The sequence below is a fragment of the Melospiza melodia genome, chromosome 4, assembly GCF_035770615.1.
Source record: "Melospiza melodia melodia isolate bMelMel2 chromosome 4, bMelMel2.pri, whole genome shotgun sequence".
Lineage (NCBI taxonomy): Eukaryota > Metazoa > Chordata > Aves > Passeriformes > Passerellidae > Melospiza > Melospiza melodia.
This window is the reverse complement of record NC_086197.1, coordinates 88,694,632-88,717,060: the sequence shown is the minus strand read 5'-3', so window position 1 is coordinate 88,717,060 and position 22,429 is coordinate 88,694,632.

Genomic DNA, 22,429 nt, shown 5'->3' with positions numbered 1-22,429 from the left:
TTAAAATTTAAATTTATTTTCATGCCGTATTTATTCAGGAATCACGATGGAAGTAATACAATTCAGAGACTATATAGCAAGAGAAAAGACTTGTAAAGAAGTTTGCTTCGAAGCTTACATAATATATAGTAGAAACCAAACAGCATCTTTGTAAACATCTTTGGAAATCTCTAAAACTGTTGGAAAAAAATATGGGAATCATATAATCTACTACATCATATACAGCTTTTCTGTCAAGCCAACAGATTAATCTGATTCCTCTGGCCCATTGCCAGTTGGGGCCAGAGGTCAAGTTTGATGGTCAAGTTTCTCTTCATTCACTTGTTAAATTGGCATGTATCCCCTTCTTCCTTGCACTAGATTTTAGGGTTTTGCTTCCTACTAAGGCAAAGTCTTTCATCTCACAGATCCAAAATTCAAATGGCAGGAACCCATTCTGGCATTGTCCCACATGTCTGGAACACAAGACTGCCACCTCCACAGTCTCATCCTCTAGGAGATCAACTTCTTTAGTCTGGGACATTAATGTCTTAGGCAGAACTGTGTTTATCCCTGAAATGTATAGTGTCCCACTTGCCTTAGGATAAGGGAGACAAAGGAAGCAGTTCTACACTTTATATTAGTCCAGTAGTGATTGAAAAATTAATAGAACTTTCAAGAAGACAAGAAGGCAGATTTAAGAGAAAATAGACACCCTGTAATTAAATAAAAAATCAATTAAATTCAGTGGAAACAGCACAACTGGAAAAATGTCCTTTGGAAAATCACTTCTACCCCAGCAGTTCACAGTCTATGTATCCTGTCCTGTCCCTCCACTAATCTGTTTGGCAAGAGTCAAGCAGATCATGTTGTAAAGATAAAGAGAGACAATGTTGTGTGGTACAAAAATACTCACATTGGTTGGCCTAAACAGAATCAGGCAATTCAAATAATGCACACAGTGCAAGCTGGACACAGGACCACTGTTCCAATCATTCCAAGGTTGGCTCAACCAGAAATATTTGAGCATTTTGAGAGTCCTTTCCTCCCTACATCCAAACTTGTCACTTTCATTATGTGCCTTGCTGTTAGTACAAAAATGTCTTCTCCCTAAAGGCACAAGCATACTTTGCTTCTATATCTTTGAGCACTAGATCTACAAAAAGTAGATATATTTTGCACTTTTTGATAGAAAGAATGTACATTTTTCTGCCCATTCATTTAAAAATATTCCAGCTCAAATGAAACCTGATTTCCTCTCTTTTTTTTTGTACTTGTCTTAGAGGTCAGTATTATGGCTTCTCTAGTATAATATATCTCTGAATCCAGGAGATATATTAATTCAGACCTTGATTTCCAGCATTCACAACTGGTGTGAGAGAAACTGGATTTGCAAGGTGGGGTCAAATTAAAAAAATGTAGAATAAAAAAGTGTAAAAACAAAAGTATGAACAAATTCCAAAACTAGAAACAGAGCCTTTATGGCATGCTGGGAGACCCACAAACAAATTTTGACTTTGTTGAATTTTGAATCGGAGAGCAGCATGAGTCATTGGTGCTGACCCACTAGAGAGAAGGGCACACATCCTGAGGGTGAACAGAAAACTTGTCCTGAAAGACATAAGGATTAACCCTTCCATGGCTGCAGCACTGCTGGTGGCCGTGCTGAGTTCAGCTGTGAGTAATGTGTCCCCAAGAAGATGTGCTGCAGGCAGGAGGAGTTAAGAGGATGAAGATGAGAGGTCTGAGGTTCTATCCTTTGAAGGAAAATTGAAAAAATTGGAATTGCATAGCCAGAAGGAGAGGAGAATCAGTGAACACTCCTTGAGGTCAGAAAAGGCTGTTGTGAACAAGAACGCAATAAACTGGATTTTGTGTCCTAAAAATATCTGTACTGCATCAGACTAAAATTTTGCCTGCCAGGATCATATCTCTGACAGCATCAAAGTGAATGTCTGGGGAAGTAAGAAAACAGGGCAAGTACATGAAGAATACCTTCCCCAAGAACTCCAGCTCCCAGTTGTTTTCAGCTTGGAGACTTCCCAGCTGAGACTTCCACGTTTGTTATGGGTGGGACAAACAGCCATGGACCTGCCAGAGGAAGTGGTATTTGAGGCATTATCAGGAAATCTTTCCAACAGAGGACAGCAAACCATGAGCAGGTTGGCTGAGGAACCAATCCTCCTTTCATCAATGCAAAGCAGAGATGCACCATGGCTTGTGGCCCTGCCAAAAAAAAAAAGCCAACAAGCCTCCATTTAGAAATAAATGCCGCCAAATTCAAAATAACAGACAGCAGAATTACATGTTACATTCTTCTGCCCTAATACTCTGACCTTCTGCCAGAATGTGATCTGGCCTCTGAATTTACAGAGCTGGCACCCCTCATCTAGAAGGAAGGAGCAGAGTCACAAATGTAGAGCAGTCTGTTGGGTTTACACACTGCCAGTTGTGCCACAATTTGGGAGAGAAACAAAATTAAACTTGCTGATATTTTGGCAAGAGACAGAAGGAGTGAGGCTTCAACAAACTGTTATTGAAGAAGGTACTCTGAAAATAACCACTGAAAAAATATGTGTAAGGTGGGTCTGAGCAGTATGTGTAAAATTTAACAATTGAACACATATTCTTACATAACATGTATATTATTATACCATGTTTATATTTTGAATTAAAGATTATAACATGCCAGCTGGATCTTAACATAAAAACCTATTAGATATTTATACTTTTTAAAATTCAGTAAGTGACAGTCACTGAGACAATGTTTCTTGTGCAGCTTTGGAAAGCAGTTGCACAGACAAAACACAACAGTAAAAATGCCTATATAGTACATCTATGGTGTGTGTATATAAATACTGTATATATGTAGTATATATATGTATATAAATGCCTGTATGCTATATATACAGAGAGATAAATATTGAAGATTGCTGCCTGTCCCTTTGATAGATCAGAATTCACAGAAAAACTGAAAAGCAAAGATTAAAGCAAGGCTTGAATCCTCAGCTCACCTCTCCCCATTATTTCCAGCAGCAAAGTGTGAGCTGGGCTATCACTTTTCTATACAGTCCCAAAGTTACATGGTCATTACTGGAGCTGACATTTGCTCTCACTCCATCCATTTCCTAAAGATTATTAACGCCAAACACAAAGTTGGTTTTACACAGTTGATCCTTGACCTTCGCTCGTGTTCCCAAGGAGCAGGTTCTTTTTTCAGCAGCTCCAGCCCCTGCTTCCTTCCATGAGTCATCCAGCAAAGAAACACTTGCATTACTAAACTTATCCTTCAGATCACTCTGTGATCATAGTTTCTCTGGCATATTGTTTGCTCCACTGTGCTTCTAATTTTCTCCTGGAATAGCTGTGTCTGAGGTACAGCATTTGACTGCTTGACACTCAAATAATTAAAATACTTTTGGTTTACTGGAAAACTGGTGAGAAGTGACTAAGATCAATTTATTCTCGTGGATCTGTAAAATTCACATACCAGCTTGCCAGTGTCAGAGATCAAATCTGCTCCTGCAGGAGCAGACAGGGAGGTGGTTTAGTCCATGTGTTCCTGATATTTCTTTGACAGGACCAGACATCCCAAAGGCACCTGGGAATGAATTATGTACATGGTTTTTGTTCCAATGTTTCATAGAGATACCTGAGTAAATAAGCACATCTTGGTAAGGAGCCTTGTTTCTATGGTTCTTTTGGGCTCTGGTCCAGCAGCCCTGGGAGCTCAGAGGCAGTTTTAGGGAGTCTGAGGATCCATCTGAGACCCTAAAAGCATCAGTGTTTCCCAACCCCATTTTGGAACCCTTCTTGATTTTTATTTTTTTTCCTGTGCTCAGCCACACAGTCTGAACAGCACTAAAAATGGACAAGATCAGCCTCATCTTCAGTGCACTCAGACTGGACATTGCTTTGCCAACTAAATACAAGTTTATTGTGGAAAACATCTTAAAACATCTGAAGGTATTTCAAATAATGCACACAGTACAAAGACTGTTTCACTGTATCCCACATTAAAGAACCAAATTTTAAAGCTGGCATTGGAATTAGCAGTTGACAGAGTCACTCAAGTGCAGTGCCTGAATTCCCTCTCTAAGATCTGGTGGCACAACACAATGGAAGCATCACGTACCCAGCTCTTATTTGCTGAGATCACTTTGGGTCTTGCTTTTTTCTACATCTCATAACAAAAACAAAGCATTCAAAAGAAATGTGTGAATTCTTGTTTAGAGAGGTAGCAGAAGGGCATAAAATATAATCCCCTCAAAGGCGAACTGACCCCATGTTGAACCTAGCTACTTTCAAATATTGGACTATTTAATATAGGAGACCTGTGATCTGCAAAAATGCGCTTGAAGAGTTTTTATATAACTTGTTTATATGTCACACTAGCATTGAGGTCAAAAGGGCTTATATATGAGCCAGAAGAAAAGGAAAGGCATGTGACAGCAAATGCCAGACACTCTGCTAATGGACTCGAGTGGCCTGGTGGGGAGCAGAAGGGCTGTTGAGTGATGGAGAGCTCCTGCTGACAGCACCAAGGTACAGTAATTTGCCAACAACAACACCTTGTCTTCCCTAGCCAGCATCCTGGCAATCCTCAGGAGGAGGTTTCTGTGAGACCACAGGCTGACCATTCCCTCATGGGTAACCACAGAGCTCCCAGGCACTGCCTGCTCCTGACTTTCCCCCTCAGGGTTTGTTCTTTTCCTTCTGTGTTTATAGACTGCCAGGGCAGGACTCTGTACTTGTACTCCATTTCCAGTAGCTAATGTGGTTGTGGGAACAAAGTGAAACATTTACTTTTCCAATTCTTTGGAAAAGACTTTTCCAATTCTTCACCTCAGCTCAGGGTAAGATGTGGAGGTGTGTTTTCACTTCTATATTCTCTATAGGCAACAGAGAGCTTTCTCCTTGTCATCACATCTTCCAAGGACCAATTGCTGCCTGCAGGAACTTAGAGAAGGAAGAGATAGAAAGTTAAAAAATACCCTGAAAAGCAGATTTGTGGGCAGCCAAGCCAGTAGGACATATTGTCCTACTAGTACAGTTCCTTTGTCCCCTGAACATTCTCCTTCTTTAAGTAACCTCCATTCCTCTCTTGTCATCTGTGACATTCCCATTTGACAGGACAGAACATGGGCTGGGGTTAGTCCAAACTAAATCTGGGGCCTTGCACTTACTGCTTGATTGCCTAGGGGTTGACAAGCAATGGGAAATACCAAAGTTTTCTGACCTCTTTCCTTGGTGGAGGCACTAAAAACTGTCTTTTTAAAAGGCTCTGTAAACACCTTCCCACCAATTTGCACAGAATTCACAGGGAAAACTGATCTTTGAGGCTTCCAGCCCTCTGTCTCATGGAGGCCAAACCAGCCAATGGGCTCAGGAGTTGAGAGAAAAGAGGAGAGGGAAAGATAGAAGTCGTGCTCAGATGGGTTTTTTTCCTTAGGAAGCTGGGATGAAGTCACAGTGGAACTAGAGAAATGCTTCAGGCAGGCTGTGCTGTGCTGTGTTTGTCTAGGAGAGGTAGGATGCCATGGACCAGGGAACCTTGGCATTGTTTGGAAATCACACTGGTTGCTGGTAGCAAACCATGGACCTAAATAACTTGGTATTACAAGAAAACATTTTTAAGGTCTGCTTTTTTCAGGGTTTTAGATGGAATGTATAATATCATGGCACCAAAATCCATTAAATACAAAACAAACAAAACTCCTCCCAAAATTAATTAATACATAACAATTAAGTAAAAAGACATTTAGCCATACTGCTATACAGAGCTCTTCTCCATTTTGGCTATACATCAGTGCAGAGCCTTTCAAGCCATTTGTAAAATAGAGCAGTTTGTTTCACCACCAAAATCCCTCTTGAAGTATGAAGTAAAGGCCAAAATGGCTCATGTTGCACTACAGGAGAGAAAGCAAATACTAGACTCATGGGCCTTTTGTCAAAGGCTGGTACCTTTCAGGCAAACATAATTTCAGATGTAGCAGCTCCTCTTCATTTGCTGCTTTTTTGAGAGAAAACATTAAATTTTCCTCATCATTTGCTAGACCAGCTCCACTCCAAGCAATGCTTGTTCTTGTTTTTTCACATGGGGGCAGTGGGGCATGACAGGTAATGGTTTACAGGTGGTTCTATTTACCTCTGCTGCTCAAGCTCAGAATCAGAATTAAATCTTTCTGTGGTGAACATAAGCAGCTATTTCAGAGTTATTTTCTGCTGTGTGCCTCAAAGTGCTACAGGCAGGTCATTTTTCAATTTGTTTAGATTCAGTTGGCGTATCCGAATGAAATGTGGCTGATGATTTCAGCCTCCCTTTTGGGTGGTGTTCCAAAAACCTGCAGTGGGATGCAACAAGTGCTCCTTGTGCAGAGACACTGCAGTGATTATGGCAGCATTACAGACTGAATTTCCTGTTGCCCTTTAGGCAGGTAAAACTGATCATGTACATGGCACACTGTATAGAAAAGCTCAGACTTTGGCACTTACACTGTGTTTGTCTGGCTGTCTGCTGCCACAGTCTCTTGGCTTTTGTGAAAACAAATATTTTCTCAATTTGTCATTTTCTCCTGTGAGTTGTGAACACATGCAAAATTAAGATAAACATCAGAAGGCAAAGCAAATCCTCTTTGCATGTTGCAGCACAAAGTAAAAAATCTAGCTGCCAGACTCAGAGGGACTCAGTGCAGCTCAGTTCCTGCAGCACTGACCATCTCAATGCTCTCTTCATCACAAAAATACTGCAAGCTCAAGCTCAACCTCAGCTGCCATGTGGCATGAGCTCTCATGTGCTGCAAATTCAACTCTGGCATGAAGGTTTCTTGGGGGATCTGCATTACTTTTCACTCCCCTTTACAAAATATATAAGAAGTCAGTGGATCTAAAAAAAGCCCTTTCAACCAAAAAGAAAAGCATTCTCCTGACATTTCCATGTTTGCTTTTGCACCACAACACATACCATAGTGTGGGCAGGAGCTTGGCTGGCTGCTGGGTAAGGATGGGGTCCACAGCTCCTCTCCCCAGCTTCTCCCAGTGATGTACTATCTGCATCACAGCTATCTTTCAAACACCCTTGCTTCCCCCACTTTCCTTTTTAAAAATTTTTTCCTGGGATCCTCAGTTGAGCTGTCTCCTTTGAACAACTTACTCTGATCCATTTTTCAGCCAATAGTTCAGCACTCCTTTGTCTGCACATTTTTAGACATTTTTTTCTCTTAAAGCTTCCCATGCTAGGAGAACAACTCATTGCTGATCTTGCATTTTCAGTACAGAAACACCTCTTGCTTTCCAGGCTGACAAAAGGGAAGGTGTGTGGCCTGTTCTCATCCCAGATCTCTCCTTATGGTTCTCCCTTGGCCCATCTCCCAGGAGGGCACAGGACTTAAATATTTAGTTCAAGTTCTTACTTTGTTGTTCTCATTGCAGCATCTTATCTGCTTCCAGAAATACATGAATCAAAGTGACTGGCATCTGTCACATCTCTGCACTTTCCTCCTCTGCCCTGGGGAGGAAGTGTGTGCAAAGGAGTATCTTGGCTTTGAGCCCATCTATTTTAAGCTTGTTTTTTCCAGTGTGGGGTTTATGTCATTTCCCCACCGCAGACACTACCAGAGCATCTGCTCACTTTTGATCTAACTCTACAAAAGGAACAACAGTCCTGAAGACAAGATGCCCTGACAGGGGCCAGGCAAAAGAGAGAGTTTGCCACACCATGAATTCTTTCATAGGTGCTATGGACTGCCTCAGTTGAGCAGTCACTGTCTGCTCTTTGTCCTGGTCCTCTAGCTCATGTGAGGAGACATGGAGCAGCTTGAGGCACAGTGACTGGGAAGCTGATGAGCAATTCCATGGGATGACATTTCAGTGATGATGGTGGCAAGCCATGCCTTAGCCTTCTGTGTGTGCAGGGGTTGCCTTAGGCTTCATTCCAGGGATGTTGTGATGCTCTAGGCAAGCTGAGAGGTCCAAGCTATGGAGGCCAAGTCAGTGTTGTGTAAAGCTGTTTGCTGAAGGAAAAGGAGGGTTTGCTCCTAGGCACTGCTGCAGAGCTGGATGTGGTCAGCCAACACAGGAGCAGTGCTGCAGCTGAGGCTCAGGGGATGGGGTGCACCTTCAGACAACAGTGCTGTGTGTGGATGGATTCCCACCAAAATCCTGCCCCACACCTGGCACCTCCATCGTGCCTGGATCTTAGACAAGATGAATCCAACTGCACTGGCCATGTGTGGCTCAAAACCTGATCTTATCAAATGGAAAGATATTGTTTTAGGGGAAAGAGGAGACGTGCAGCTGATCACAGAGCTCTGAGTGCTCCTGCAGAAAGGCACCCAGTGCTGGAGGGCTCACTTGAAGTTTGGGAACTTACCACCACCATGAGCTTTGCTTCTGGGCAGCCCTCAGAGCAAGTGCCACAGTGGTAAGTGGGTGTCTGAGTGTAGGACACAGCATGGGGACAACCCTGTCATGACATATTTTTGGCACCTGGATCACAGCTGGTGCACAGCACTCAGGGACCAGGAGCATCTCTAAGCCAGCTATTGATCACAGCAACCCACACAACTGATAGCTCCTCCAGCTGCTCTGTTATCAGCCCCAAATGTTTGGCAGCAGGCAGGAGCTGTGAGAGCTGCAAGGGGCTGCCTTCCTTATACTCCTCCTTGCCTGGGAGCAGCTGTGGTTCCTGCCTGGGCTGCCAGGCACTCATGGGATGTGAATTCGAAAGATATTTTCTCTTGGATCTGTTCTCCATTCCAAGCATTACTTCTGTCAGGGAGGATTAATGAAGCCTCTCATTTATTAAATGGGAGCATTTGGTTTCAGCAAACTCATGTGGCTGTTTACTATTTGCTTCTATGAACATTGTTTTTGACAAATATTTCTGTTTTAATCTGTACATTTGCCTAATCCCTTCCTTTACCTCAGCATTTTTCCAGGTTAACAGCATTAATAAACATTTTTATGCCACATGCTGAACAAAACTACCTGCCCACAAACACTATTTACTCAATTTGCTTAAGCCAGTTGGTTGTTTATTTACCTGGCATTTAGCTAAAAGGGATAGCAGGCAGCTTTCTACCTTAACAGTGCTAACAAAACATATTGACTTAAAATTTATACATATGCATTTGATAGGAGTGAAAAGCAACTCTCTGAAATAATTCTGAGCTCCTGAATAAACTTAATACCCTAGTTCACTTTTTGATCACTTATTTTTTGGGGTTTTTGTGATTTGGTTGTTTTTTTTTTTTTTTTTGGATGTAAAGAATATAGAAAAAAGAATGGGGAGGAAGTGTTTCTAAATCTCTAGCTGCTTTTAAGGCAAACTAAATAGGTGGGTATTTTTCTTTTTATGCTCCTAAAAGCTACTGGAAATGTGGGAAAGTGAATTTGCTGGATGCACCAGACAGTGAATATTTGCCCATGTCTTATTTAAACAGGTATAGATTGGATGACTGATGTGAGCAGACTAAGAGGAGGGCTGAGATGATAACAGGTGAGCTACCTTTGGACTCACCATTTAAGACTTGCTTTGGTTTAGGCTTTTCTTTTTCTTTCACTGTTTTTCAAAGTAGATGAGTTTTATTAGGCCCATGAACTGCAGATGTGTGGAATATCTGCCTGTTGTCCAGGTCAAAAAATAATGGTCCCTGAGCATAACTTCTCAAAGAAGCAAAGTGTGGTCAGCATATGAATGTTCTGATTCTGAATCTAAATATTTGAGGAAAAAATATAAAAATATATAAGTGATATAAAAAAAAAATCAAAGGGGGTGTAGTACAGCCAAGATGCTGAGTTGCTGGAAGAAGAGGAGGTCATGAAGGTGAGCTGCAGTTAAAAGTTACCTGTGTTATTCAGTAAGTGGCAACACCTTGCTTGTCTGCAAAATACCATTTATCTCTGAATTTCTGACTGTTTCTGGCTCCAAAGACTGTTAATGTATTTTATCTTTCATGTTTTAAAAAATGTCAAGAACTAATCAAGGAATCAAGAGCAAAGCTCAGATCTGCTCTCATTCAGTGAGACCCCTGTCAATGAGGTTGAAACTCTACCATTAATCTTTTCCAATTGCATGTTCTATTGATGCAAGTAGAGATAGGTTAAGCTCTTCTGCCTCCTCCTTGTTGCTACAATTTTTCTTTTGGAGTTGTTTCTTTCCACAAGCAAGGCATCAGGATGGCAGTGTCAGCTCTCTGAATTATCCTTCTGCACATTGTTTCTTTGTGGAGAACATAAAATATTGCAATTTATCTGCAGTGAAAAAGGTTTCTGCATCAAAATGTTTCTTAACTGTCTCTCGTGTGTTTTGCCTCTCATCAAAACCATAGAAAACACTCACTCTTTTTCTTTTCTGTAGTATGAAGGTACTAAAGGTCTCCCATGAAAGTCAAAGACATGTCAGAAACAGTGAAGACAGCTCTTGCCCTGAGAAATGGGCAGCTGAAGGAGGAAGCATGGGAGATGAGGCGAAACAACAGAAAGAAGTGAAAAAACAATGAGGCAAGGAGGAGTTTCTTACCTTTTGTGTGAGAACAGAGGGAGGACATCAGAGGCAAACTTTGTACACACAGAAAGCCAAAATATCAGAGCTGAACAGAGGTGACAGCCCAGCAAAGTCTGGGCAGGCTGGAAAACACCTTCTCCCACACCTTTGGCATTGTCACCCAACACCATCACAAGCACCTTCTTCCCCCTCTTTGGAAGAAAAGACCTAATCTCTGTCATCTTCCCTGTTTCTCTGTTGGACAGACACCAAGCTGTGGGAAAGGCTGTGGGAGATGCTGCAGGGCTGGGGTGTCAGCCCAGCAGAACAGTGATGCTCCCCTTGGGGAGCCCAGTGCAGACTGCCTGAGTCTCCTCACAGAGGCCTGGAGAGCCTCAGAGTGTGATGCTGTGTCTGGTCATCCTTCCTGGGTCTTGGAGCAACAAAGATTTAGGCACCCATATTGCTTTAAACTGGCCTCAGATTAGTAAAAGATAAAAAGTAAAAACCCAAGGATTGGATTGAACAATGCAGGAGTGAATCAGAGAAACCACCTATGCCCACCTTTGAGTTTGTCACCTACTTTCATTACATCCAAAGATCCAGTAACTTTTTTTTACTTCCAACAGTGAATTCATCAAGACATGGTAATTCCTTTTTTCAGACAGCAACTGGCCTAATCAGATTATAATCTAAAAAAATACATTTTGTCTTCTTTAATTTATTTTCCAGCATATTCAGGATCTCATTACAGAACAACATTTCCATTCCAAGGGTGACCTAAAGTTTAATAAAAGCTTTAAAGGATTCAGTCCTCCAAAATAAAATGTTTATTTTCCCATCAGATTAATCATTATTCACACAATTCTGTACCTCAGTTCTGCTGATGACTCTTGAACACAGACTATGCTGTCACCTTCCAGAGGAAAGCTTTCCATAGCAATCTAAATTATCACAAACCACAGTTTATGCTTGAAATTCCATCATTGAGAATGTTTTTTATTAGTTTATGTTTTCCCACCTTCTATTGCCTTAAACCAGAACTGCCTTTATCTAACTTGTGAAATATTTGTTCTCTGAACCCTTTTTATGTAAATGTCCTTCCGTTTAAATTAAAATGTGTTTCAAGTGGAGATTAGAACACTCTAAAAAATGCATTGGTTTGTTTTAACAAACTGTGCCATCTGCTGAGGTAATATGTCCTTGTCACTCTGCTTGTAGCTTTATTATCAGAAACTTTCCCAGTACCTGAGGCTGAGTCTGGGCTGCATATTAATCAGTGCATATTAATTAGCTGCAAAGCTTTAAACATATAGCTTAATATAATGGTAATAATTTCTGAAGATCCTAAATGTGAATTTGGGTGAATGTGTTGATAATGAGTTACTTTATGCTGACATCAAGTGGTGTCTCTTCAGTCAAAACACACCAGCACAGCTGCTGGATGCTGTAACTGATTTGGCACAGGCACAACAGGAAAATATTTGTGTTCCCAGCACAAGTGAGGCAGTGCTGGAAATTCACAGCATGCAAAAGGGCCACCACTTATCTGCTCGGCAAACTTGTGATTCCAGAGCTGATGCAAAGCTTTCTCCCCTTCCCTTCCCTTCCCTTCCCTTCCCTTCCCTTCCCTTCCCTTCCCTTCCCTTCCCTTCCCTTCCCTTCCCTTCCCTTCCCTTCCCTTCCCTTCCCTTCCCTTCCCAGCACCACACTGGTGTGTTGTGTCCTTTCCCCGTGGTCAGCAAGGGTGCTCTGAGCAGGATGTGTCCCGTGCTCTCCTGCACAGCCCTGGGGGAACAACCCACTGAAAAGCCAACTGACCCTGGGCAAGGCAGACTGATGGGGGGCAGCTTTGTCCTGCCCTGAGCAAGGCTGGTGCCTGCTTGCATCTCCTGGGTAACATTTCTGCTGCTGAAAAAGTGCTGCACCTGCTGAAAAGGATAAAAGAAGGAGAAGGGTGAGGCTCTGCTATGTCTGTGCTCACCCTGCCAGGCTCAGGTTTGGGGGACAGGCTTGTGCTGAGATCCAGCCACTCACTACAGATCATGATTTAATTGCCGTTGTTTGTTGCATGGAGAAATATGACTGGCTTGAATGTTCTATGTAGTCTTCACCAAACCCAGAGAAAAGGGATCCATGGTACTGCCTTTTGGCTTGTTATGTATATCACCCCACATCACTCTGTGTCTCCTACAATTTTACATGAAAACTTTTTTCTACTTTCCTGAACTTTGAGATGAGGCTGGAAGAGCAGATCTTTTGCAGCACGATGATGAAAGCGTAGGAGCAGCGGGGGGTGTCAGCAGCAGCTGTGCTGTTGCTGCACCTTGGACTGTCCCTGCAAACTCCCACCATCACAGCTCCCTCCACAGCTGAGCCAGTTCAGTGGGGTGTGAGGACAATACAAAAGGTACAACCAGCACCTCACAGAAACACACTTCTGCTGCCTTTTATTGCCCCCTCAATGTGATTAGGCTGGGCCTGGAGAGACTGGGCCAGGAGCAGGGTAGAGGTATTTAATGAGGATTTAACCAAAGGCTGTGCTGCTGCTTGTGAAGTCCTCTCATAATTGCCAGGTTTGCCTGCATTAGGGTTCAGCTGTGAAGGCAGCATGGGGCTCAGAGCCCCGTTAAGGCTGGCACGATGTGCTCAGCTGGAGGGAAGCAGCTCTCCACAAGCCGTGAATCAGGCGGCCCTCGGCACACACACACTCATTAAGCCACCCCACACACTCATCCAGCCTTGTTAAAGCCCAACATAAAAATAAAATCATTCCTTATCTTGTGATTGAATTAGTGCCACTATGAAACTTTGATATGCCTTCTGAAAATTAGTCACATTCAGAAAGCGCTGTCCTAAATGTTTCATCACAAGCTTTCCACAGCAGTGGCCACACTGCAAATCTTTTTATTTACAAGGACAATGTTTTAGGTTAATTGCAGTGTTAAAGACAATGCGAGTTCTCTGCTGAATTGCCTCTTGCACAGAGGCTCACTCCCACTTCCCAACCAACCTCTGTGCAGAACGTGTCTCATTGTGTTTTTAACACACACCATTTCTTATGCAAAGATTCACAATTTGGGTAGGTTATTTTGAGTAGTCTAAACAAGACACTGTGGAAGCAGTGCTGGGATGATTAAAGGCGTTTGTGTGTTGCACAATGCTGCTCCCGAGGCACCGGGGGCACTCACCCTGTTTGCAGCATAGGCTATGTAGGAGGGTACAATTCCTCTCTGTGTGCTTTAATAATCAGGGTTCATGGTTTAAAACCAGGGTAAGGTCTACAGTGCAGCACAGTGCAAAGAGAAGCATAAAGCTACCAGTACAGCAGTACAACTGTTATTGTTAGTGTTATTTGTTCAGTGGTAATTACATTCTAGACTTAATGCAAGTCAGGAAACAACAGCTCCTGCTCTGAACTGTTTGCAGACTCGGCTAATTTGTGGTGTCCACCAGGCTGACCAGTGGGTCTCCAGCCCTGATGCATCCTTCCCCTCTCTCTGGAGGGTTTTGTTTTGTTCCTCTGGCACCGGCAGCCAAATGCTGAGCAAGCCAAATCTGTGCTCTGGCTCTCAACAGGGAGAACATGCTTCATCTGCAAGTGTTTGCAAAGAGGGAGCAGGAGTTTGGAGCTAGAGCTTTCAATATGGGTGAATACCACCACAAACATGCAATGGGGCAACTGTAAAACATGGATGTCAGTTTTCTTATAAAACTGTAAACAATCTTAAATTCACCCTCACGTGGAAATGAAATTTTTGCATTAAAAACTTGTATCAATTAGTGAGGACTCTGAATTGAAAAGCAAAACTTGATGTGCTATTACATAAGGCACAGGAACAATGTTTTAGGACTCCTTGTTACACAGGTAACAGGAACCAGCAACAGTTTTCCTGAAACCAGGATATATCCCAGGGTGATGCCTTGTGTTCCAGCCCTCTGAAGAGCTAGTTATTCCTTCAGGAGTGACTCTGCAGTCTCAAACACCTTCATGGTTTTTTTTGACTAAAATTGGTAAAAATATATGTTCTCTCCAGGGTAAAAAACAAAACAAAACAAACCAAAACAAACCAAAACAAACCAAAACAAAAAAACAAACAAAAAAAACCCCAAACAAACAAAAAAAAAACTGTCTCTTGAAATCTTTACTGTTTTTTATGTTCAGGAAAACACAAGTGCTCTCAGGTTCATCTATTCTCTGGAGAACTCAATTACAGAGTTTCAATAACGACTGGAACTTTTCAATCTTTTAACATAAACAGGCTCAAGATACCAACCAATCCTTCAACAGATATCCTTACTGCCAGCTTTGCAAGGAAAGAAGAGCTCTCAGTTAAAAAGCAAAACCACATTAGCATACATGACACATGCAGTACTGGAATTTTTAAATAAGGTTAATGTGTGCTCAGTAATAGAATGAAAGAGCCATTTAGTGGTATCACATTTTCTTATTCTTCAAACATTGTTTTGAGGCTGCCACAATTTCACTTTCTCACCTTCAGAAAAGGCTTCAGGCAAGACATGCTGCAGGTAAGAGGAGAGAAAGCAGATGCTGCTTTACAGATATGAAATCTAGGCTGCCCCATTAGATGTGGGTTTTCCATGGGGACTGGGGCTTTCCCAGAGCCGTGTCCCAGTACCAGCTGTGCCAGTCAGCCACGGGCAATGAGCCCAGAGACCCATCCCATGTGGGCACAAGCTGCCAGTGCCACAGAGCTTTCACACAGCAATGTCATGCTGCTGGGTGTTAGTGAAACCATGGAAGAGGGTGGTGGGACACAGCTCCAGAGGAACTATAAACATGACTATGTGCTCGTGCAGAACAAAACCTGCTTTTGAATGGTGCTATGTAAAAGAGCATGGCAGCAATAACTCTGAGAAGGAAGAAAGCTTTAGGGTGTTATGAGACAGGCTCTGTGGAGATTCATAACCCAGGAAACAGAGAGACCTTACATCAGAAGGAAAAACAAAGTGCAAAGGATTTGTGAAGCACTGGTTACACTGCTTAGAGGTTATGTGCTATGGAAAGTCTCTTGCCATTTGTGTACCAGAACTGGACTAATTAATAGTGTAAAATACTGCAAAGTAGGGCGTCCACTTTCTGAATTGCTAAAATAGAAAATGTCAGATGAGGAGTGTTTCCAAGTCCTCAGAAAGCTTACTAGCCCAGAGGTAGAAGGGAATGACTGCTACCATAGCAAGAACAATTGCATCTTTGAAGTCACATGAACGCAGTGAAGTTCAGCCACAGAGGGTATCCTTCATAATAGAGATGGTCAGTCAGGAGGCCAGCTCCCCATCATCTATGGATGATGCAAGGAAAAATATTTCAGATACCCAACCACTCCTGGCTAACCCACCAGCCTGCTGTGGATCAGCAGGTGCTGACGGCTGAGCTGAGAGCAGCAAAGAGCCCACCCTTCAGGCAGACCCTGCAGTGGGTGGGGAAACTCTCCTGGTGAGAGATCCAAGTGATTAAGCTTCTCAGTGCTCAGAGCCGAAGCAAAATTTCATCAATATGCCTCCTTCAGGCACTTTTGTATCATTTCAGCAGTTCAGAAAGAAGACTAAGCTCATTAGCTAGGCTGGAACTGATAAACTCCTCTATCAGGATGTACTCTTTTCAGTTGCACACAGAAGAAAAATCATCTGTCAAAGTGTGTTTAGGTGCTGTGTGCTTTGAAGCCATCAGCATTAGCATGGATCTTATTCAAATCCTAGGTAAGCTGGGAGACCACATGCTTTATTCAATTGCTGAGGAATCTGATAAGACCATTTTGCTCCAGAAGTTAAAAAATCCTCCAACCCATATATTTTCCTGCCAGTAAGAACTGACCCCTACACACAGAAGTCTTATTTGGGGAAACATTAATGAGGGGGAAAAAATGAAAATGACTTTTTGTGTCATGTGAGTGGAATTGCCCATCAGTCTGCTTTCCCTGGATCACAGGAAGATGGCTGGGGCATTTACCATGTGTGACATGAAGAAGAGCCTGGTGTGGACATGCCATGTTTAAATGCCAAAATATACTCACCAAAAATGGGGTTCAATCAAGCTTACAGCTGTGCCTTGGAGGGCCTGCAGTCTTGCCTATGATCAAGTCCTCTTAAAAAAATGTCTGCACCCAAGGAGATGATGCAAACAAGCCATTGCAGATCATGCAATTGCAATACTTGCCAAAGCATTTTTGGGCTTGACCCAGCTCTTCAGCAGGATGGACACAATAAATTACTGTGTTTTTCAAAATCTTGGTTTCAGGGCATTGGCCGTCTTAGACCAACCCATTCTTTGCTGCTGTCCAGGATGTCCTCCTCTGCCCCACTCAGGTTGGTGTGGCTAAAATTTAACTCTATCAAGCTGCTTCAGATGAGAGAAGCAGATGAGCCCTGTTGAGCAGCACCATGGGTGAGCAGGGAGCAGGGAGGGCTGCACAGAGCCCAAGGGGATGGAGAACAGCTCAGGCCAGACTGGCCTCTGCCTTCTTCTTCTTCTCATTTTTCCAGAGCTGAGGTGTGACATCCCCATGGGTAGGATGATGTAGCCTTGACCAAGAGCTATCCAAGAGATGAGGAAGGAGCACCCTCATAACTGTGCTCAACAGTCCAACAGAGCTCAAGAGGTTGTTTATGAAGCCTTTCTTGCATTAGCATGAACAGCATTACTTCTCTGGGTATGGTATAATTTTGCTGCCAAGCATCCTATCATCACTTGCTGGAAGAAGTGTTTGAGTATTTCAGCAATGTTTGTGACAACATCTGCCAGGCACAATTCAACTCAATGCCTTTTAATGATTCATTTTCATGAATTGTACATCTATTTTAAGTGCACTGCAGTTACTTCAGAGGCAGTAGTAATGAAAACTTAGCACTTTGGGTTTCTTACACTTGTCAGGGTAAGCACGAGATGTGGACCATTGCAGGCACCCAGGGTAAGTGCCTTTGCAAGAGCAAAGGAAATGATCCAGATTATTTATGGTATAATTAAAGATAGGGTATAATTAATTTGTAATTCTTCACTTGCACTGCAAATCTCCTTTTGATTAGTAAATATGCAATGCTTAAGTGCTATTATGAAAAAATATATTTATCATCAGACAGAGGGCGTGTCATCATTAAGTACATAATTACAGATCTATAATTGTAAGAAAGGCTATGTAGGCAATGTCTAGAGACACAAACATCTTTAAAAAACACCATTATACTTTATGCTCTCAGGAGGCACAAGCCACTGAAATTTGGACCTTTGAGTGCCTTGCAAAGCACTGTGTGCACACCAGGAACTCAGGACAGCCCACAGCACACAACTGTGGTTCAGCTCCCCAAGACATCCACCTTCTCCAGCAGTCCTGCCCTTGCTTTAATTCACAGCTTCAGCTGTGAAAGGGGCTTCAAACAGAATGGCAGAAAGAGAGGACAAATCTGCTTGGAGAACTCACCTTGTAGGCCACACAGTGATTTACATTTTACACCAGGGAAACAAAATTGGTGTAAAGTTCTTCTCAAGGAAGGCCACATTTCAGAGCAACTTTGCCCTTCTTCTAGAGAGCCATAGATCATCAAAAGATGTGCAAAATAGTGGAAGATCAAGCTTTGTTTTGTTTAAATCCTCAGGGTCACACATTTTTCCTCTGTCAGGGGGTTATTGAAGGTGAGCTGCAGAGCATGGGATAGATAGTTGAGATAAAATGTCAGTGCCAGACCCTCCCTCAGCATATGACACTGAAATGCCTCCCTATCACTTTGGCTGCATTCACTTTGGGACTTTCTTAGTTCATGCTGCTGGTACAGCTGCACAATAACCTACTCCAGCCATTTACCCCTGAAAGCTGGACTTCAGACACTTTAAAAAACTCCACTACAATGTGGAAACATAGGCATAAGAGGATTTCCAGAAAAAAGGCTCTAGCTGCTCTCCTAAGACTTCCAGAGATTTCTGATACTTCTTTTTAACATTTTGTCCATTTAGCCCCGCTGTTTGCAAGGAAGCAGGGATAAAGGCCATAAATAAAGTCTGTGGTGTGTGATCTGCATTTAGAGCTGGAAGCTATTGCTCTGGCACAAAGAATAATAGATAATATTGCAGAGTGTCGTGTGTGTGACTAATGGTAACAAATGTGCTTACTCCCCTGATTTTGCAGAACACAGAATTCGTGAGAGCGTTTATGTAGAATTGGAAATGATTGATTTCTATGCAAACTTTCTAACTGGGCTTCTCCAATTCATCCTGAAGGAGACATCAAGTATTTGTTCTTGTATCACAAGTGTTCCATCGAGATAGAAAATTTTCAAGTGTTTATCAAAAATAAATTCTCATTTACTGTCTACTTTTCACAGCAAATTAGTTGAGCTGCCTTGCAAGTTCCAAAGGATGCACCTCACTTAAAGTACAGTGCCACAGAAATATCACTCCAAGGGGAGTGGTATAAATGTGTGTTCCCATCAATGAACAGCTGGAGATTGCTTTTTTTTAGGCCAGCCTCTTGCAAAAAATAGTTGACTTTTGCTTTTACACCAATCACACGAGACATTTCCCAAGTAGTGGGCATTAGACTAAATGCCCAATAAATATTTAAAATTAAGATTAAGCAGCCCTGCCAAAGTGGGGGCAGGGGAAGCAGCCACTGCAGGAGCAGAGTATCTCTGCTCTAGTGGACCTGCAAGAGCAGAGAATGGCCAGGAAAGTCAAGGGCTTGATCTGCAGCAGATTGCCCCCCCGTGGAGGCTGCAAAGGAACCGCAATAAATTCCCATTGCCTGCTTGTGTCTCTGCTCAAGGCAAATCTGTAGTGCTGCAACTCTCTGATGCTGGTGCCAGGAAAGCTTTCACCTGCAGCCCCTGGTTCTGTGCCAGCCAAGGCTCCAGTGCTGATGAGTGACCCCGAGAGCTCCAGGAGGGGCTGTGCAGCCCAGGCTCCTCAGCTGTCCTCTGCACCTCCCTGCTGTCTGCTGGAGCTGGGGAAGATCATTACTTCACCATCTGAAAAGCCAAGCAAATATGCTTTAATTGGATTCACTGTTGATCACAATATTGATTTAAGTTGGAAGATAGCCTGTGTGTCTCTGTGCATTGAGGCAAAACATATTTGGACAAAGAGGAGTCATTTAGAGCTTCCCAGGGGAGAATAATTCCACTTATAAGTGATGCTTGCCAAACTGCATTACCTGGCATTATAGATGAAGGAGATAAATTAATATAATGATTACCTTTTTTAAAAGTTAATGCATTTATCTAAGGCTTGCAGTGAGTGCAAATGAGCTCAGAGACACACAGTCCTCAGTCAGATCCTTTTAGCCAGGGAATGTACCCAGTTGTAGGCTCTGCCTACAACTAGTTGTGGGGTTTTAAATAATTTTTCTTTCTAGGACATATTTAGGATTATGTAAGAAGCAGAGTCAAATCCTACTGTTCTCATTTTAAGTAAGAAAAAAATTGGTGCAGTTACTACTGGTATATGTTGATACAATGCTCTGGAAATGATGGGTCAGTAAGAAAGCACCGGTTTCTCCCACATAATATTAATAAGCTAAAGAAGTACATTCTCAATACTGATCTTATGAAAATACAAATTAACTCTGCCATTGCAGCTATAAATTCAATATGGTCTTTTTACAGGTCTACCTGGGGTAAATCTTCTGTTCATTTTGTTAATTAGTCTCGTATGTTCTTCTGGAAATCAAGATATGCAGTCATTTGACTTCTGATGTCAGACAAAGCCTGAAAAAAACCTTCAGATATTTCCTTAGTTCCACCTCTTCATTTAAATTAGGTGTAATTTAAATAGCATCTGAAATAAAGGTATGCCATTGGCTGGGTGTAGAACATGATTCATAAGCCTTTCACAACCAGCAGGGAAATAACAGCTATTCTGACTGCTATTGCATATATTTTTGGCTTTAAAAGCCCATCTACCCTGTCAGTTAATACTATCAATTTGAGCCAAAAATAACTGTCACTTTTTCATTTTTAATTACTACATCTGTTGCCCTATTTAATCTTGGCATAATGAGACAATTGGACATTTCCAAAAATAATCCCACAAATTATTTCCAGGCTCATGACTGAACTGCCACTGCATAGCCGGAGCACAGACCCCCAGAAGGATTTGCAGCAGTAAACAATGCTTTTTCTTGCACACAAATGGTTTGCCAGATGTTTTCCTGACTAAAGATGCCTTTCTGGCATCCCTAATTTGGCTCAGTCACCAGCCCTGCTCTGGTCCCGAGGGCAGGGGGGAGAGGAGCTGGTGATGTGCTCCTGGGGGCACACTCAGAGCATGGCATCCTCTGCTGAACAGGCATTGATGGCACCAGCGGGGCTGCTCTGCCCTTGCCCTGCTCCCCAGCAGGACATGGCTGCATTTTTTGGATCCTGAAGTGCAAAAGGCTCATTCAGATGAGCGGCACTGGGTGTGCATGAGCTGGGCTGGAGAGGCTGGTGGGACAACAGGCACCAAGTGCAACCTGCCCTACAGCCACATCTGGCCATGACGGGGTGCAGGCAGCTGCCTCATGCTCCAGTCTGCTGTGGGAGAGCCCGGGAGAGCTAGCAGAGGCAGAAAAATCAATGCAACCCCTTGGGCTGGCGTCACAGACACATCTAGCAGCCTGTGGCAGGACAGCGTTGAAATGCTACACCTGAAAGCAGCACAGGCATTCCTCACCACAGACAGACAGACAGACAGACAGACAGACAGACTGTGTTTGTGGCATCCTGACTGTGCCTGGGTTGGCACAAAACCAAATGGCATAATTTCTGCACAGGACTAAGCTGGAGAGAGAAGGATTCATAACAAAAAGCATCAGTTCAGAGGGCTCTTCTGATTCCTCTACAGTGCTGCTCTTGAAGTGCCTTCTTTTCAAGGAAAACTTAAAAAACCTTTTCCTTTGGTTTCCAGCACATGAAAGCATGCTAGAGTATGTGGGAAGGGAAATGGTTGTCCTTGCTGGCAACTTGAAATCTATTTTGATAGAGCAGCTAGAAAGAGTATTATAACATTTTCTAAGTACAATTTAGTTTATCTCCAGTTGCTAGGGCCTCGTTAGGTTTTTGAGTAATTTTAAATGAAAAAAATTCTAGAATAATTCATGGCACTTACTTTTTGTTTTCATCTGCCTTGGAGTTTTTTGGAAGTTAATAAAATCAACCTGCATATCTCAGTAATTGTGTTTACAGAAAGCCAGGCCATAAATTCAGATTTCTAGCTTAAAATTCTAAGATTACTGTCTTCGATTGCTCATTATCCATCCAAAGCATTTTATTTTTGCTAGAAACTTCAAATAAATTCATAGATTTATCTGCACCTATCAAATCTTTTAGATCAAATGCTTATTTTCCCTCCTTTTAGTATAATAAAGTCTGTGGGGGATGCTGGAAGCTGTTTTTGAGATGTATGAGAGTAGAAGCAATGGCAGGAGAGAGGAAGCAAAAGACTGAGAGCATGGGGAAGGAGAGACTGAGCTTTGTTCAAATAACTGGCTCCCAGTGACAAAAAAATAATAAATTCAAAAGATAACTCTCTTACTGAAAAATTAGCAGTAAAATCTTTGAGAGATTTGTGCCTTTCTGCAATGTTGATGGAGGTCCCTGTGTGCTGAAGCCAGCTGAATTAAATGCCTTATTCCTCACACAAGCATCACAGCTGTATCTTTTGCTGGGTAGTGAACTGTAATAAGTTGATGTTGGATTTCAATGGGCTGCTATAAGGTGTCAGCATCAAAAGAAAATAAAACATCCACTAGGAATCAAGGCTAGATTATCTGACCCCAATACTGCTTTGATAAATGTTCAAAAAAATTTTGTCTCGATTTGCAGGGATTTGAAAGCTGCGTTTTTGATTCATCAAATGAAATTATCAGAAGGAAACTACTTCAGATAAATACATCACTTGAAATGTGGATGAGTGCATTTCTGGCATTCAGGAAGCATCTCAATCAGCAGTGAAAAACATACCCCTTTTAGGTATAT